The sequence below is a fragment of the Urtica dioica genome, chromosome 2, assembly GCF_054948205.1.
Source record: "Urtica dioica subsp. dioica isolate 48M chromosome 2, U.dioica_male_clone48M_v1_H2, whole genome shotgun sequence".
NCBI lineage: Eukaryota > Viridiplantae > Streptophyta > Magnoliopsida > Rosales > Urticaceae > Urtica > Urtica dioica.
In genome coordinates this window covers 25335745-25349325 of record NC_142757.1, presented here as the reverse complement: position 1 = coordinate 25349325, position 13581 = coordinate 25335745, and positions in this window count along the sequence as shown.

Sequence of the window (13581 nt, the reverse complement as noted above, 5' to 3'; positions counted from 1 at the left end):
TTTCATTTCATAAGAATTTTATTGAAAATTCTTAATGGGCCTTTCTCATATTGTCATGAACAAATGAAGAAGCTTCTAGAAGCTCCTTCTAGAGAGCCTTGGCCGCCCATCACCTAGAGAAAAAAATGGATTTTTATTTTGTGCATCAATGTATGAAGATACTTGCCAAAAGAAAAAGAAGAAACAAATTTCCTCCAAGAGGAAAGTGAATTTCGGCCAATTAGAGTCAAGGGAGAAGCAAATAAAAGAGGAAACAAATCCAAGGACTTGCTTGGATCCTCTTGGCCGTGTGGAATCAAAGGAAGAAGAGCAAATTTGGCTCATGAATATGTGATATTCTCTAGAAGAGGAAACTACTTTATTGAATGTGAAACCACTCCTATAAATAGAGCCCTCATTTTTCACATTTCATTCATCCCAAGTTTTAGAGATTGAGAGCTTCTCTCTCTACCTTGGCCGAACTCCTCTCTCTCTCTCTCTCTCTCTAGTTTTATTTCGTTTTAGTTTTGGCACCTAGGTCCTCATTTGACCTAGCGTTTTTAGCTCTTCGACTTTGAGACTTGTTCTCGAGTCTTCGTGTTTAAAAGTGCCCTCTCACTAATTCCTTTTCTCTCGAGTGATTCTTGTGATAGAAACTGTCGTGGTTGCTCGAGTTGCCGGGGAAAGAAGAGAGACGTGCTGCGAGGGGAATGAACGTTTTCAACCTTCCGAAGGCTCATCAACGTTCAAGCTTCTAAAAAAGTTAGTAAATTTTTAATGCTCATAATAGTTTTTATTTACATGTACTTGCTCTTTGTCTAGGTTAGTAAAATCGTTTTACTCGTTTTAAAAGAAAATTTTTAAATTCCGCCGCTTTCTCGAAGCGTTAAACTTTTTCTTAAACCCTAGATCAATTCCAACAGAGAAGACGCCTTTGCATGAATGCGTGCTCTTGACTTTCTCCCTTCACATGAAATCTTAAAATTTAAGTACACCTCGCCCTTGTCTTCGACATGTGCGCTCTTGTATCTTTTCTTCCTCGAAAAACCTTTAAACACCAACAATATAACGCTTGAGCAACCCAATCCTGCCAAGCTTGAGAGAATGACGCTCCGTAAGCAACCACTCTCTCCAGTTCCATCCACGATTAACGAAATGCCAACATAGAGCGCTTGAGGCAAGTTTCCTCTAAATGACCAACATCGGGAAAAGCTTGGGAGGAAACAAAATCATCATTGAGAATGTCCTCAGTCTCATCCAGCAAGAGCCATAGCAAGCCTTCGAAGACAATCATGAAGCGGACCACCCCAACTAGAACGATGATGCTCCCGACCCAATATCCTATACATCAACCACGTAGACCTAAACAAAGCATTCAGAAAACATAAGTTTCCTACACGGTAACTCACACACAAAGCCAAAGTGGAAGGTTAATGTTTTAGCGTAGTTTTCTAGAGGAAAAGCGACTCTCATACTAAAAAACATTGACCTGAAAGAGACGAGGCCGACCCCCAGGCTGATACTTGAACTTGGAAATCAGCTCGTGACCAAAATCAAAGCCCATCCACCATGGCTTGACCGGGTTTGGCTCCGTTTGCTCAAGCCCGATGGCGTCTAGGATAATCACGTTGCTTATTTTTGCATGTTTCATATTATTATTCTTGCTTAAATGGAACGGTATATTGGCATTGTAACATTGCTTATTATTGAGTTTGAGAACTCGATTGTCAAGAAGAGGGAAAAGAAGAGAGAACGATGAATTCGAACGTCTAGAGAGAGAAGTGAAAAGAAAGAAAAAAAAAGGAATTTATTATTGGATCCGAGAAAATCCTCGGTATTTAAACAAAGTTAAACGAACGTTTAAAAAGGAAAAACGACAATAACTAACAAACTAAACGACAACAAACTATCATAAAGTTATTTCCTATACTATAAATCCAAAATGCCCCCTCAAGATGAACGTGGTCTGAAGATGTTGATCAGGTTCATCTTGGACATTAGCATGTGCAATGCCGGAGAGTGTAATGGCTTAGTAAAGACATCTGCAATCTATAGATGAGTTCGAATAGGTAACAAACGCACCAACCCACTGTTGAGATGATCACGTATGAAATGTAAATCGATCTCAATGTGTTTGGTACGTTCGTGATATATTTGATTCGAGGCAATGTGTAAGGCTGCATGATTGTCACAATATATCACTGAAGACATGTTTGAACACTTCTGAAATTCCTTTGCGAGTTGCTTCATCCAAAGAACTTCACTCATTGTGGCTGTCAGTGATCGGTACTCAGCCTCTGGTGAGCTCCTCGACACTGTAGTTTGTTTCTTTGATTTCCACGCCACCAAAGGATCCCCTACAAAGACATAATAACCTGTTATTGACCATCGAGTATCACAACATGTTGCCCAATCTGCATCAGATAAGGCACGAAGTTGGGTAGAAGAAGTAGAGGGATAGAATAAGCCCAATCCTGGGTTAGACTTAAGATAACGCAATAAATGATGTGCCGCTTGTAAGTGAGGCTGGCTAAGACTCTGAACAAACTGACTAAGAGAATTGACAACAAAAGTGATGTCAGGTCTAGTGATTGTCAGGTACAATAATCGCCGAATAAGTCTCCTATAACCTGTGGCATCATCCAATAAACCACCATCAGATAGAGTGAGATGTACTTTAGGATCCATTGGAGTCTTAATAGGCTTAGAATCCAGGAATCCTTCATCTTCCAAAATTTGAAGTGTATAATGTCTCTGAGACAACATGTATAATATCAAGTAACTTATACCCTTTAATACATGGTGGATAACCAAGCATAACACACTTAGGTGCTCTTGGCTCAAATTTAGTTATGTGTCCCTGTAAAGTAGAGGCAAAACATAAAGAATCAAAGACACGCAAATGGTGATACTCTACCTCTTTGCAAAATAAGATCTCATAAGGGGTCTTATGTGACAGATTTGGAGTAGGAGTCCGATTGATGAGATAAGTGGCTGTAAGAATTCAAGCAGTCCAAAAACGAATAGGAATTTTGGATTGGAGCAATAAAGACCTAACAACATTAAGCAAATGTTGATGCTTGCGCTCAGCCACAAAATTTTGCTGTTGAGTTTCTACACAAGAATATTGATGTAGAATACCATTTTTTGAAAACTATTCTGCGAAAGATAACTCTCTAGCATTATCTGAGCGAAAAAGTTTAATAGTGGAAGAAAATTGATTATGAACATAAGCACAAAACCTTGGAATAATAGCATGAACCTCAGACTTGCATTTCATTAAGAAAATCCAACAAAATCTACTTTGGTCATCAACAAGAGTTAAAAAGAAACTATGACCTTGATAAGAAGGAGTCTCATATGAACCCCATATATCACAATGAATAAAGTCAAAGATAGATTCTGAAAACTTATTTGCTGAAACAAAAGGCAAGCGATGTTGTTTGACTAAAGGACAAACACAACATGGCTGAGAACTGCTATTATTGGAAACAGGAAAATTCAAACGAGATTTGAAAAGATCTAAACGCTTATGAGACAAATGACCTAGCCTTTAATGCCAGGTCTCAAAAGACACCTTATTCACATATGCAGTAGGTTTGGTGATGCTCTTCTCATTGAGAATGAGAGATCATTGCACACCTTACCCTTGCCAATCACCCTCAGGTGATTGATATCTTGTATGATAAAAGAGTAAGGATAAAAGCATATAGTCATATTTGATTCCTTAGTACGAGCACAAACAGAAATGAGATTAAATTTGAAAGTAGGCACTGTTGTCGCACGAAAATGAACAACTATTAAAAGCTTCGGGAGGTTCGACCCAAGGCAGGACCAAGTTGCAGCACCCGAGCCAAAGGTGTGAACTCGAAAGCCTCGAGCTAGGTTTCCTCCAGTCGGAGGGCCTCTGGGAGGAGAGAAGGGGTGAATAGGGGGAGTGACCGTGCCATTTTCTGTAGGCTGCCTACGTACCCTCGTGAGCAGGGATCAGGTCAGAACATAGTTCAAGGCGTATGTAACGCTGAATGAGGTGTGGAGCCTGGAGAGTGCGCTCGACAAAGGAGGCGGAGCACGGAGGAGTCATCGGTGATGTCTCAGAACTCTGGGATCGAGTGACTCGAGAGAAAATGTGTGTTTTCTCTCCCTTGGAGGTGTGAGAGACTCTCAGAAGAAATTCCCTTGTCGTGGCGGGCGCGCAGGACGCGTAGGGGATTTTTCGGTGGAAAACCCTGGGAGCGCGCTTGGGCACTAGATTCGGCATTCGATCAGAGGGAGCGACGTCCGGGAGTCCCCGAGAGTGATTTAGAACCTCTGAGAACGAGAAAACTTGTAGAAAGCGCTTCAGGCCAAAGATGGCATCCAGAGAAGCAGCGAGAAGAGTGAATATTCAAGTGAATGAATGGGATTGAATAGGATGGGTTTACCTTCAAGGAGATGGGGTATTTATAGTAGTCGGAGGGGGCTAGGAGGCTTGTTTCTTTCCATGTGGGACTAGAGAGCGCGCTCTCCTCGAAAAGAGGAGCAACGCGGGGTGCTCAGCGTGCCTCGTGCTGCGCGTGCGTGGCGTGCCTTTCGGACGGCGCACGCGCGCGCTGACCCCGTGGTGTGAGGCGTGCATCTCTCCTCGCGCGGCACGCGCCTTTCCTTCGTGGCGTGCGGCTTTTTTCGCGCGCGTCCTTTTTTAAGGAGTGCGCGCGTGCCTTTTTCGAGGAGCATATGGCTCATCTCGTCGGCCGTTTGCGGGCCTTAGAGGCCCTCGATGTCCTTGCCCGTCGGGCCTTCGGGACTCGGGATTTCACGTAAGTCGCGTGAAACATAAAGTCTCTACTTGAGGTACCATGATCGACACGAGGATCCAAAAATCGACTCGTGGACACATGACTCTACTCAAGGAGTTATCTCGACCCGAGGAGTATGACTCGACTCGAGAAGCAAGGCTCGATCCGAGGAGAACGACTCGGCTCGAGGAGCTGAAAGTTCGGCACGAGGACCTACCCATCGACTCGTGTCAGAAGGCTTGCCGCTCTTCAGGAACAACGTGTTTTCTTGGTTTCCCAGGTTTTCTGAAAATGACCGACAACATTAGCCCCCAAAGTTCGTCGCTCGGAAGGCTCCTGGCGATTAACTTTTAGTCATTCCAGTCGGGTGTTTGAGGAAACTTTATTCCCAAAGTCCTCGTCGTCGCGAGGATACAACATTTTTTTGGTGGTGCGTGGCACGCACCCCAGGCGGCGCGTCGCGCAGGTCGTGCGACGCGCAATGTGCGATGCGCACGCCGCGCGCGGGGGTGTGTTGGAATCGATCTAGGGTTTAAGAAAATAATTAACGCTTCGGTAAGCGGCGGAATTTTAAAAATTTTCTTTTACAAGTAAAAACGGTTTTTTACTAACCTAGACAAAAGAGCAAGTACACGTAATTAAAAACTATTATGAGCTAAGAAGTTTACTAACCTTTCTTGAAGCTTGATCCTTGAGAAGCTCTTAGAAAGTTGCAACGCTCGTCTCCCCTCGCAGCACGTCTCTCTTTCTTTCCTCGGCACCTCGAGCAACCACGAAAGTTTCTATCACTAAATCACTCGATATAAAGGAATTAGTGAGTGGGCACTTTTAAACACTACGACTTAAGAACGAGTCTTGAAGTCGCAGAGCTAAACACTAGGTCAAATGAGGACCTAGGTGCCAAAACAATAAAACGAAATTTACTAGAGAGAGAGAGGAGAGGGGCGGCCACAATGTCTAGAGAGAGAGTCTCTCAATCTCTAGCTTATGTGGAATGAATAGAATGAGAGGAATGAGGGTCCTATTTATAGGAGAAGGGTTGGCCTTGGAAAGAAGTAGTTTCCTCTTATTTTCCAAGCCTTAATGAGCAATCTTTTATTGCCCATTCCTATCCAAGATAGGCACCCACCTCAAGCAAATCCCCAAGGGATTAATTTCCTCTTTTGTTCTCTCTTGGTTGCCTTGGCCGAAATTCCCTATACAAGTATAGGAAATTTGTTTCCTCTTTTTCTTTTGGCAAGTATCTTGATACATTTATGCACAAAATATTCTCTCTTCCTATGGGTATGTTGGGCGCCCAAATGGTCTCTAGAAGGAGCTTCTAGAAGCTTCTTCATTTGTTCATAACAACATGAGAAAGGCCCAATAAGAATTTTCAATAAAATTCTTATGAAATGAAATTAATTCACAAGGCCCAATGATCAAGTCATGGCCGAGTGACATTAAGTCATCAAAGGAACTTGTCAAAAAATTTATTGACATTCATTTCATCCTTTGTCTCAAAAGACAAAAATACCCTTTTGACTATTTTCGTTTTTGTTTTGACTTAGCTTCCAGTTTAACTATTCATACTCGATGTGATTCGTGACAGTGACCTCATGGACCCAAATGAACAAAGCTTGAGCTAAACACTTGGACTCAAAAGTTCACAAACCTTTTTCAAGTTTAGCTTAATGCCAACTGACTCCACTAAAGAGTTGACACTGAAAATCTCTCGGTTCAAATGAATTTATTTTCTACTCAAGAATTCAACCTAATTATGATGAGTGGATCCACTGAATATTATCTATGTTTACCCTTCATGAATGTCATCAGCTAGTCGGGATTTACTAAATTACCATTTTACCCTTCTAGCTGTTATTTCCTCAACTCCTTTGTCGCTTGTGAATAAGTTAGAAACAATGTATTGACGAGGAGCTAACAAGTCACATTGTTTCATCCAAAAGAGTCAGGACTCAATTTGGACACTGGTCAGTTCATTTATTCACACTCCAAGGAACAAAGCATGAGGTGACATACATTGCATTTCAGCAATCTTGTACATGAATTCCATATCTATGAGAACTTCACAAAGTTACTCATGACATTCTCACAACTTAGTACTTAACCAATAGGCCCTGTTCGGAATCACATAGTGATTCCGAACTCTGACTTTCTCAAATGAGAATACGTAAGCTGTGAAATGGCATGTCTCATTTCAGGATTAAGATAGGCATGATGCAATTCATACATAGTGACTTCGAGACATAAGAGGTTAAATGGTTTGTTCTTATCTTGTCTCTAGAAGTGCACTGGTCAATTTAGTACCTTCGAAAGATACCTAGAAGAACTATAGAGTCTCCAACTCTCAATGCCTCATAACCAGACATCATAGATTCTTCTAACAATCATACTGAGGTCAATAGTCATTTGACCCTTAGATTGCGAATATATCGTTTTAAGCAAACTACGAAGAGTTTGTTCATGCAAATCTACATTTGTCTCTTCGTAAGTTGTTAAGTTTGTTTATGGACTAAAAGACTAAGGTTTTATCATAAAGCTTCAAACAAAGAAAGAATGAATGAACGTTTCAACTTTATTATTAAATGAATAGGCAATTGACAACAAACTCTTCATGTGGGCACCATTGACAACAAACTCCCACTTGACTCAAAGAAGATGTGTGTAGTCCTTCATGCCTAATCCCTCACGATGTTGGTCGAAGACCTTGTTCGATAGGGCCTTGGTGAATGGATCTGCGAGGTTGTCCACCGTTGAGATCTTCTGTACTTCCACGTCTCCGCGATGCACGATCTCTCGAATCAAATGGTATTTTCTCTCAATATGCTTAGAGCGCTTATGGCTTCTAGGTTCCTTTGAGTTAGCGACAGCCCCACTATTATCACAATAAAGGGTCATGGGCTCGTCGACGTTTGGAACAACTTCCAAATACTTAAGGAACTTTCTAAGCCATACAGCCTCTTTGGATGCTTCACAAGCAGCCACATATTCTGCTTCCATTGTGGAGTCAGCAATGCAAGATTGTTTAATACTTCTCCACACAACAGCTCCACCATTAAGGATGAACACAGATCCCGAAGTGGATTTCCTGGAATCCTTATCCGCTTGAAAATCGGAGTCGGTATATCCCGTCATAGTCAGGTCAGTACCTGAGTATGTAAGCATCAAGTTCCTAGTTCTTCGAAGATACTTAAGAACATGCTTGACAGCAATCCAGTGCTCGGGTCCAGGGTTGGATTGGAAACGGCTAACTACGCCAACGGCGAAACAGATGTCAGTTCTAGTGCAAAGCATAGCATACCCGAGGCTTCCTACGACAGAGGCGTAAGGAATTTTCCTCATGTCTTCAATCTCTTGTGCAATCTTGGGAGACTTGTCCTTAGAGAATGAACCTCCATGCCTAAAGGGTGTTTGACCCTTCTTGGAGTCTTGCATCGAGAAGCGATCCATCACCTTATCAATATAAGATGCTTGAGAGAGCGACAGGGTCCGGTTTTTCCTGTCTCGAAAGATTTGGATCCCCAGAATGTACGCGGCTTCTTCTAGATCCTTCATATCGAATTTCTTTGCCAGCCAGACCTTAACCTCAGATAACTTACCCACGTCATTACCAATGAGTAGTATATCATCGACATATAGCACCAGAAACACAACTTTGCCTTCGTGTATGAACTTGTAAACACAAGGCTCATCTATTGACTGTTCAAAGCCGAAGCTTTTCACAGTTTCATCGAATCTGATATTCCATGACCTAGATGCTTGCTTTAATCCATAAATGGACATAAGCAACTCAAAAACCTTGGTCTCTTGACCTTCTTCCACGAAACCGTCTGGTTGAGCCATGTAAATGCACTCGTCAAGATTGCCATTCAGAAAGGTTGTCTTGACATCCATTTGCCGGATCTCATAGTCGAGAGCTGCAGCTATGGATAGGAGTATGCGGATGGATTTAAGCATCGCGACTGACGAGAAGGTTTCTTCATAGTCAATCCCTTCTTGTTGGGTATAACCCTTCGCCACAAGTCGTGCTTTGAACATCTCGACGTTCCCATCAGGACCCATTTTCTTCTTGTATATCCACTTACACCCTACAGGTTTAATCCCTTCAGGAAGGTCTACAAGTTTCCAGACTTTGTTGACATACATCGAGTGCATTTCAACTTTCATGGCGTCAAGCCAAAGGTTTGATTCAGAACAAGCCATCGCTTGGCTATAGGAAACAGGATCATCCATGTCAGAGACGGCTACAAGAGAGTCTCCATATGACATGTACCTGTCAGGCTTTTGAGTAGCCCTCTCACTACGTTGAAGTACTACTTGACGAGATTCTGATGAGTTAGGTTGTGTTTCAGTTGGGGTAAGAACAGTTCTTACAGATTAGGTAGAAGCTTCCTCACCCAACTTTTCTTCAAGCACAATTTTGCTTCTAGGTTTCGCATCCTTCATGAAGTCCTCCTCAAGGAAACGAGCATTCGTGCTAACGAAAGCCTTATCGTCCTCGGGACTATAGAAAATGAAACCTTTGGTTTCCCTTGGATATCCCACAAACAGGCACAATTCTGACCTACTAGCCAACTTGCTAGTCTTTTGCCTTAGCACATGTGCAGGGCAACCCCAAATTCGGATGTGGCCCAAACTTACTTTACGGCCAGTCCATCTTTCATAAGGAGTACCAGGAACCGTTTTAGACGGAACTTGGTTCAGAATGTAAGTGGCTGTTTCGAGGGCATATCCCCAAAAGGAAGGAGGGAGTGATGAGTAACTCATCATTGATCTAACCATCTCCATAAGAGTTCGGTTCCTTCTCTCTGACACTCCGTTTTGTTGAGGTGTGCCAGGTGCGGTAAGCTGAGAAGCGATACCTTCTTCTTTAAGAAAGTCATCGAACTCTCCAGACATATACTCACCACCTCGATCAGATCGAAGGGTTTTGATCACTTTGCCAGTTTGCTTTTCCACCAAAGCCCTAAAGACCTTAAATACGTTAAAGGTCTCGGATTTGTGTTTGAGCAAATAGACAAACCCATATCGTGAGTAATCATCGGTGAAGGTAACAAATTATTCGTATCCTCCACGTGCCTGTTGGCTGAGCAGACCACATACATCAGAATGTATTAGTTCCAGCAACTCAGTGGCTCTTCGACCCTTATCGGAGAAAGGTCGCTTAGTCATTTTTTCTTCTATGCAAGATTCACAAGTAGGTAGTGAACCTATTACAGAGGCTTGGAGTGGACCGTCCCTCACAAGTCTCTTAATCCTTTCTAGACTGATATGACCAAGTCTTAAGTGCCATAGGTGTGTTGATTTTGTTAGATCGGAGGATTCAGAAAGTTTGATCCTCTTTGGCTCCCTAATTAGATCATTATCTATTTCGGTGTCTAAAAGAGAAGGTTGAGTGGGATAGATGTAGAAAAGAGCATTCTTCATACATGCATCAGTGACAAAAGAATTATCAGGAAACGAAATACGAATTTCATTCTTAATGAACTTTAAACAATAATCTTGCTCACGAAGACGAGCAACGGATATTAAGTTCTTCCCAAAGGTAGGAACAAAATAAACGTTATTCAAGTTTAAAGTGCGGTCTTCAAAAGACAGCGTCACGGATCCCACAGCCTTTGCAGACACCAGGCTCCCATCACCCCATTTGAAACAGAACTCGCCTTTCTCTAAGCTTTTAGTTTTCTTGAAACCATTCAAGGAACAACAAATATGGTTAGTAGCAGCGGAGTCAAGAATCCACGTTGATACATTATCAGCTACTAAGCATGCTTCTGTAACTAGTACAATACTATGTTCCTTTGCTTTGAGATAGGCGGGACAGTTCCTTTTATCGGCCTTGTAAGGTCCCTTCTCAGTTCTAGAGGCGAAGGCTTTGTGCTCAGTAGCATGTGACTCTCCTTGATTCCTCTTTCTCTTAGTGAGACCTACAGCAGTGTGAAGTTCCTTCATAAGCTTGGTAACAGTGTACTCTAGCTTGTTTATGGAGTAGTTCATCTTGGAGGAATCAAGAGATGCGGGGAGAGTTTCTAAGATCATATCTATGACACTCTTCTCATCAATCTCAGATCATAGGATTTCCATTTTATTTAGAAAACTAATGATCAGTATCATAAACTCTCCAACAGGAGTCCTAGCCTTCATGTGACAGTTCATAAACTGTCGGACTGCTTGTTGCCTTGTTTGACGCCCTTGCCCTCCAAATATCTCAAGGAGATTGTAGAGCATTTGGGCGGCAGTCTCGATGTTACGATGTTGCTCTTTCAGCATATTGTTCATAGATGCCAAGATATAGCTCCTCACAATCTCATCGGATCGAAGCCAGGCCGTTAAGGCGTCATTGTCCTCTTGAGTCGAATCATCATTCGTCAGAGGAGGACATGGGGTGGTGAGTACCCATTTGTGCTTGTTAATGGCAAGGATGATGTCGAGGTTAAGTTTCGAGTCTATGTAGTTTTCATTTTCGAAGTTTGTTCGAGGAAAGGATGAAAGAGAGAGAGTTGGGAGACATATTGCCTATAAAAGTTGAAACAAGTTTATGATTAGTCTTTGGTTTAGGATTTAAGTTTGTTTAAGACTTTATAAAATCCAAAGGTGTTATAAACCAAACGATAATTTACTCCTTCGAGGGAAGGCCGCAAAAAATCTCCATTTATAAGTAAATGACACATCATTAATGCTTAACCAAGATGTCAATACACCAAATTTTGACTAGCCACCTTGTAAATTGGTTTGATCACTCACATCCTTTCGCAGGGCCTCGAGGGAGGATTACTAGGGATTGAGTCAAGTGTGTAACCAACCACTTAGTCCAAAAGATTGACTTTGAAAAACAATCCGCCGAGGGGAGGTCTTGTCTCATTGTCTCACTTTCGGATTTAGCTCATTGAGCAATGATCAGTGCAAAGCGCCCTTGAGTACTCTCATTTAAGAGAGGGTCACGAGGGTGACTCTTAGTCTGGCGACACTTGCACTTTTCATTAGTGTTGGAGATCGTGGGTTACAAACAACAAGTATAACCTTCCCACTTAGTTTTTGGAGTTGGTTCATCTACTCTTATAAGTTCGGAAACGGTTTTCCTAGTTATAGAGCGATAGAGCGGACAACTAGAAGAGAATCCTAGATCATCATGTTCAGAGCAGTATTAGTGCATAAAGGCACAAGGTACATACTCGATCTTTTCCTATTTTCTATTTCGGGAAAGTGCGTGAGGGAAGTGTGAACTTCAACTCACTCGAACACTTGAAAGTTTGAGATTACACATCTTTTTATTTTTCGGCTTGTCTACAAGGAGACCTCCCACTCAAATTTTTCAAGAGCATATAGATTTTGAACATATGTGATATAGATATAGTTTTGAAAACATTTTGAAAACTTATTTGATTTGGATGACAAAATATTTTCAAGTTTGAAAGTGAAAACGGTTTTTCAAAATTCAAACTAGTTTTGTAAAAACTCAATTTCAATTAATCTTTCAAAAATCAAAACTTTTAATCTTACACATCATGTTTATAATCTTATAAAAAACAATTTTGTTCAAGAAAATTTTCTCATTAGAGTTCTATAACTCATGGTAGTGGGGCTGAAAATCCGGAATTCTAAAAAACTGGAGTTTCGGAACAGCCGCGCACCTCGGAGTAAAATCGCCATATCTGGCGGCTCCGATGTCCTTTTGAGCCGAAACCGGTGGCATTGGACAGAGGACAGACAGAGTTTTAATTTGATTCTAGAATCATTAAATTTTAATTTCTGAGCAGCGAGTTATGCCACTTTTAATGCGGGTTTACTCTAGCTCGAAGAAAAAGAAATAATTAAAGTTTGCTCCTCTTTAGGTGCGAAAAAGAATCGAGTGTAACGGAACGTTTTATGAAGGTTGTTAAAGCTTTTATTTTTGTTTTATTAGCAAGGTAATAACAAGGCATAAAAGAAATAACAACAAGCATAAAACGATTCAAGTAAATAAACGAAACTAGTAAGACAAGAAAACTAGTCACAAAATTTACTCGAAATTTCTCAAACCTTTAAAACACGTTTTTCAATATAAAAAATTAAAAACTTTTAGAACTGATTCTAATGTGTTTTAAAAACATCCCAAACTCATAGAAAATCAACATGATTTTTAATTTAAAGGCAAGAGCAATAAATTAAAAAAAATCTAAGATAACAATTCTAACTTGTCACAAAATTAGTAAACTTTCGAAAACGATTTTCAAGCTCATATTTTTAAATACATGTACATGCTAATCTTTGACCATAGCTCTGATACCATTTGTTGGAATCGATCTAGGGTTTAAGAAAATAATTAAAGTTTCGGTAAGCGGCGGAATTTTAAAAATTTTCTTTTACAAGTAAAAACGGTTTTTTACTGACCTAGACAAAAGAGCAAGTACACGTAATTAAAAACTATTATGAGCTAAGAAGTTTACTAACCTTTCTTGAAGCTTGATCCTTGAGAAGCTCTTAGAAAGTTGCAACGCTCGTCTCCCCTCGCAGCACGTCTCTCTTTCTTTCCTCGGCACCTCGAGCAACCACGAAAGTTTCTATCACTAAATCACTCGAAATAAAGAAATTAGTGAGTGGGCATTTTTAAACACTACGACTTAAGAACGAGTCTTGAAGTCGCAGAGCTAAACACTAGGTCAAATGAGGACCTAGGTGCCAAAACAATAAAACGAAATTGACTAGAGAGAGAGAGGAGAGGGGCGGCCACAATGTCTAGAGAGAGAGTCTCTCAATCTCTAGCTTATGTGGAATGAATAGAATGAGAGGAATGAGGGTCCTATTTATAGGAGAAGGGTTGGTCTTGGAAAGAAGTAGTTTCCTC